The sequence below is a fragment of the Monodelphis domestica genome, chromosome 5, assembly GCF_027887165.1.
Source record: "Monodelphis domestica isolate mMonDom1 chromosome 5, mMonDom1.pri, whole genome shotgun sequence".
Lineage (NCBI taxonomy): Eukaryota > Metazoa > Chordata > Mammalia > Didelphimorphia > Didelphidae > Monodelphis > Monodelphis domestica.
In genome coordinates, this window is record NC_077231.1 from 107,895,555 (window position 1) to 107,901,554 (window position 6,000).

Here is a 6,000-nt window from a genome sequence, read left to right on the forward strand (position 1 = left end):
TCTTGTGAAAACTCCTAAATCAGGTGAAATAATATGGAGTACGTGGAGTTGAAACTTACCTTCCCAAAATGGAGGATGAAAGCGACCAAGAGCCTTGGACACAATTTGTTTCGTAATCACATGCATTGCCAAATAAATTGTTGCCCATGTGTTTCGGTCTCTTTATTCCACCATAACCAAGTTCTAACTAGGACACAAGCTAGCCGTGTGACTATAGATAAGTCATTTACTTCCTCAGTGTTCTAGGCAACTTTAAGATATTTCCACACCATGGCAATGAAATTTCTACACAAGGAGCACTTTCCCACATTGATGAAGTCATGTGTGTGGATGAAAAAAGGTTAATATTCATATTCTTTTATATTATGGTTTTGCAAAGCAAAAGTGAGAAAAGTGTTGTTATTATCGTCATGAAACAGACAATAAATCTCTGAGGAAAGATTCCAACTCAGGCCTCTCTTACTCCAAGTCCAGTGGCTCTATCCAATAAATCATGTAGCTAAGGTACTAAAAATAACAGAATTTTAAGTCGAGCATTCATATCAATGTTAATAATAGCATTTTATTTTTGGATCGCTTTAAAATTTATGATTTTTTTCCGAGAACATTATTTCAAGGCACAGAGATAGGACCAAATTGAACTTGGCTTTGAGACAGTGGGCAGACCAGCCTGCTGACTGAAGGAAGAGTGCATGTTGAGGATTCATGGGAAATCAGGCTATAAAAACCAACCTAGAAATGATTTTATTAAGGATCTGGGAAACAAAAGCCAACCCTTAGAACTCATAGGGCCTAAGGCTTGGAAGGCATTTTGTAGTTATGATTTCATTTGATCCTCAGAGCAACTCTGTGAGGTAGAAAACTGGAAGGAACCTCCCAGATTCTCTTGTGCAAGTCCCACATTTTACAGATAAGGAAATTAAGACCCAGAGAAGTTGAATTTCAAGAATTTAGAGCTGGATGGTAATCTAATGGCTCACGTGGTTAATAAGTAGTGGAGGTAGGATTTGATCAAAGTTTCAGGAAACAATTTTAGGAAAATTATAACTTTCTCACATAAAAAGAAGAGTTTTGATAAATATTACTTATAAATAATAAATATTTATAGTATATGATATAAAGGCAAAGTAGGAACAAGCAGATATCACTGTACTGACTAATTGTGAAGGATAATCATGGGCACCTGTTTGAATAAGAATTGAAATCCTGTCCTTTGATTCCATATCCAGTCTATTACAACAAATTGCCTTTCATGTAAATATCATTTCAGCTAGATGGCACAGGGGATAGAGCTCCAGGGTGGAGCTGGGAGGACCTGGGTTCAAATCTGGCTTCAGATACTTTTTTAGCTGGGTGACCTTGGGCAAATCACTTAACCCTATTTACTTAGCCCTTGCCTTTCTGACTTTGAGTTGTTGCTAAGATAAAAACTATTTATTAAGCACATACTAGGTGCTAGGAACGCAAACATAGATATAAAATAGACTCTGCTCTCAATGATCTTACATCTAAAAGGGGAGGATGACATATATCCAAATAACTATGATGGGAAAATGTGATGCATATAAGTATCCCTTTGGGAATACCCAATAAAAGTCCTGTCTCTTCCCCACTTAAGAACAGGTATAGATATCCTCCTAGTTTTCTGTCTGCAATGAGGACATTAAAATTTTTTTTATTTTTTTTTATTTTTTTTTTAAAGTTTTTTGGTTACAATACTCACTTTATTTCCCCCCCTCCCCTCCACCAATCCTTCCCGCAGCCAACATGCCATTTCATTGGGTATTAATTACTTGTGTCGTTGATCAGAACTTATTTCCTGCAATGAGGACATTTGAAATTGGCGGCAATTGAGCTGGAATTCCATGAACCTACTAAGGAGACTATCCCCCCCACCCCCACCACGTTTTAGGCCTCTACTTCCTGCTGGTCTCAGAGTATAAGACCAATTCTTCAAGCTCTTGAGGACCAGGGAGGAGAAGGTCCTTCTTCCCTTCCTGCCCCCTTACTCGTGAACACAAGTTCTTCAGATTTAGGCTTTCTCTAGAACTGAAGCAGCAGGATGCTGACTCGATACTAAAGCAGTTGTGGCCACAGCAGCAACCACAGTAGCAAATTGGCTAAGGGTGAAAGTGATCCATAAAAAGAGAACTCAAAAAAGCCCACTTGACAGCAATGAAGCTGTCCTCCTGGGAGATGAAATATGAAAAAAGCAAGAGGGCAACCGTTTTACAAAAGTCCCCAAAAGCTCATTTTTCAAATGATGATGACTATCCTCTGAGTTATTATTGCTTAGCAAGTCCCTTCCCAGGGAGGAATAAACTTCCTGTTCCACAGCTAAGTCCTTTTGTATTCTGGGCACCTTTTGTACTTCCTCCTCTTGCTGGGGAGGATCACTTACACTAGGGCCCCAAGCAGAATTGTTCCTCAGGATCTGAGGTCCGGGAGGAATGAGCCCAACTCCTCTACTGAGAAGACAGGCAGCTCCAGAGCAAGGAAGCAAAGGCAGAAGCAAGAGGAAGTCAAGGGCAGGAATTGATGAAAGATCCTCAGCATCCTAACGATGCTCAGCTAGCTGTTGGGCTAGAGGGGTCGAATAGAGATTTAGGCAAAATGCTATCAGGAATTTGAGGAGGGGGTGTTCATATTAGTCTGGGAGGAACAGGAAAAACATTCTATTGAACCAAATAGGGTCTTGAAGGGAGAGAGAGGCTTCAGCAGGCAAAGAGAGTGGTTATGGGCTGGGGGGAAGAGAAATCCATTCTAGGCATAGACAACTCCATGGGATAAGGCATATAGATGACAAAAAGCAGGCTGAGATGAAGGGAGTAGGTCACTGCAATCAATGTCATTGGGTATCTGTTGGATATCTTTCCTCCCTGACTCCCAGGAACTAGGATGTCCCAGGGACCGCATCCCAAGAGTAGATAGCCTACTTTTCCTTTGTCCCAAAAGAAGGGGTGAGTGGAAATCTTTTAAGGCTCAAGAAGTAAGCAAGGACCTGCAGGTTTATCCAGAGCTCCTTCTAAAATAAAATTTAAAAAAGCAAATAAAAGAAAGAAAGAAACAGACTAGAGCGTTTCACAGCAACTAGCGTTTGAGCAGCAAAATTGTAATCCTTAGGCAAGCTAGGAAGCATTTCCTTCCCATTACTCTCATGTACTGAAGGTAGAGGGGCCAGATAACAGATCTACTTACTATCCGGTACTTTCCTTCTGCCCCAGATTTTCTAGTTCTCCCTCTTGCAGTTGTGATTATTGAAGGAGTCACAGGTGAGAATTTGCTAATCCTGGAAGAGCCCTCTTACACCTCTGGAATTGGGGGACGCCTGAGTTTGCCCTGAAATCTAGTCCAGGTCTCCTGAGCACACTACAGCTTCTTCCAGGATATGGCAATCAGCTTATAAAATACCTTGAAGGAGCTTATAAAAATAAAATAGATATCAGCAAAGAGAAGATGATGGGAGCCATCTCTGAGTCATCTATAGAAGGTTCAACTACTATTAGTCAGCCCTGCCTCAAGGGAGCTGATTGTTAATAGTTCAGTATTAACATTTACACCTTGGAAATCAGCAAAAGCGACAGATAAGGCATTGGTTTATTGTTTATTGATTGCTTAGGCTTAAGAAATTAGTAGGGAAAGTGTTAATAATAAACACTAAATGTAAAGATATGCTATGTATGCACTTTTCTGGAGAACCAAGTGTTAAGCATGTATCAGTGTGCTTTACCTTCTGCCTAAGCTCACCATATTCCTGTTTATAATTTGACTCTTTCAGGCTTCTCCAACCAATGAACTGAGCTTTTGCAAATATGTTAAGAAATGTTGGAGACTAGAATGTGTCACCTTCCTGACCCTGATGCATGAATGGAATTGATTAATACAAGTCATGTTCTCTTTGTCTCTTTCCCCAACTACTTCCCCCCTCCTTTCCTTCTTCCACACTGAAATACAAGTTAAAAACAAGTGGAAAGAGAAAACTAAAATTAAACATAGATGACAAGTGATGCCACTTTAGGCCATGGAAAAATATATCATACTCATGTTCTTATTTTTCCCATGACCTGAAAAACAACATTGCCTATTTAGGAAACTGGCTATTCCTAGGAACATTTCAGAAATAATTCCTGTTTATTTATTATTGGGTATTTTTAACAGTATTTTTTCAGTACAGGTTTCTGGTGAATAACAATAGTATATGGCTAGTCTATCAGTTTTATCCTACTGGTCGAAGATGTGTGAGAGCAAAGGGACCACTATTGGGGCTTGGAATCTCTCCTCCACTCCACAATCCCACCTAGTTCTCAGGGTTTCTGCAGCGTTCAGTATAAAGGGGATCATCTTGCTAAAAAAACAAAAACAAAAACAAAAAAAACAACCCAAGCAAACAAACAACCAAGGCTCTGAGCTTTGTTTCTCTTTTGAGTTTTCCCTGAAAGAACCCAAATCATTCACTTGCTTGACATTTTGCACACAGACCCAAACACACATCTAGACTCACAGACACAGACAAATGCCCTCTTTGGGTCTGAGCTGAGGTAAGTCGTGACATTTCTAGAAGTACTAATGGATTATGGAATCCAGAGCAATCTCCCGTTAGCCCAAGACTTGCTCTGGAATGCTTGCAGATTCTGAATGCCGACCTCATACCCCCTCTACTTTACTTTGTGAGAAGCCCTTTGATCTCTAGGTCTAAAGGCAATTATTTTTAACCTGGGAATCCAGCTTATGGCATTCCTGTTCATATACAGAAGGGGGGGAGGTCTTGCCATGGAGCTGAAGTTTCAGGTTGGAGTATTGTGTCTCTATATGATGACAGCTTATTCTGGCTATTAGTGGGAAATGACTCTCTGCCCTTTCTCCCCACCAACTATTCCTTCAAATTGTCTGCCTAGTAGCTTGAGAAATTACAAATTTCTATTGGATTGCAGTGATCTCCTTCTGTTTGGGCTTGGCCTTGTGGCAGGTTTGGGGAGTTTGGACAGGGAAGCCTATAGAACCATCCTAGAATGAGATATGTGCCACCATTGCTGTCAATATTGTAATTGGTTCCATTGTGGCAAAATTGCCCTCGAGCACCCTGAGAATTATGCTCATTGTGGGTATGTAGCTGCCAGTGTTGTGCAGATTTTTGTTGATCCCAGTATAAATCTATACATTTCTGGACTTCAGTTGTCTTATTTGTGTAATGCTTTCTACCTTTGCCTCCATTGCCTGAAGGCCAGGTAGACAAGGTTTTGTTCCTTTTCTAGGGCAGTCTAGTACCTTTAATGGAATTTGGGGTGTCTAGATTCTCTGACATTGAATCCAGCCCCCACCGATGGTATTTTCTCAAGTATAGGAATGGTTACACTATGCCTTAGTTCCACTTAACTGCTAACAGTCAGATTAACTTTTACAAAGGAATATGTACTTTGTAACAGTTAAAATTTAGGGGAGATGGGGAGACTGAGGCATCTGAGGCAGGTAGAAATTAGTTTCTCTCTGCAAGGAGTATTATATTTTTTAGAGGTTTATTAAAGGTTAAAGATTAAAGAATATACAAGTAAGAAACATGTGCCTAGGCCAGAGGCCTAGACAAAATAACCTCACATCACGCAAGAGACGCTCCTGCTGCAAAATGGAAGTCCAAAAGGCCCAAGAGAGACTCAAAAGCCTTTGAATCAGTTTAAATACCTTCTCAATCTCGGCCCAGGTGAGATTACAAGGCATTCTGGGGAAGTGGAGCAAAGGCTCATGGGGATTATAGTCCTGTATTCGAGTCTATTTTTTACATTCCCCGTATGATCATTTTTGGAAAACTTAATTTTCCCCAAAAGGATCATAAAAACATAATAAACTTAAAAGATTACAATAATGTGAGGATAAGAGAAAAAAGAATAAAACCAATAATTGCTGAACACATTGACAAAAAGCCATTAGGGGGCAGTCCCCTTTGGCATAAAAGTATACATACAAATAAATGTTCAATCAACCACACCCAAAGTTCAATTTTGTGCA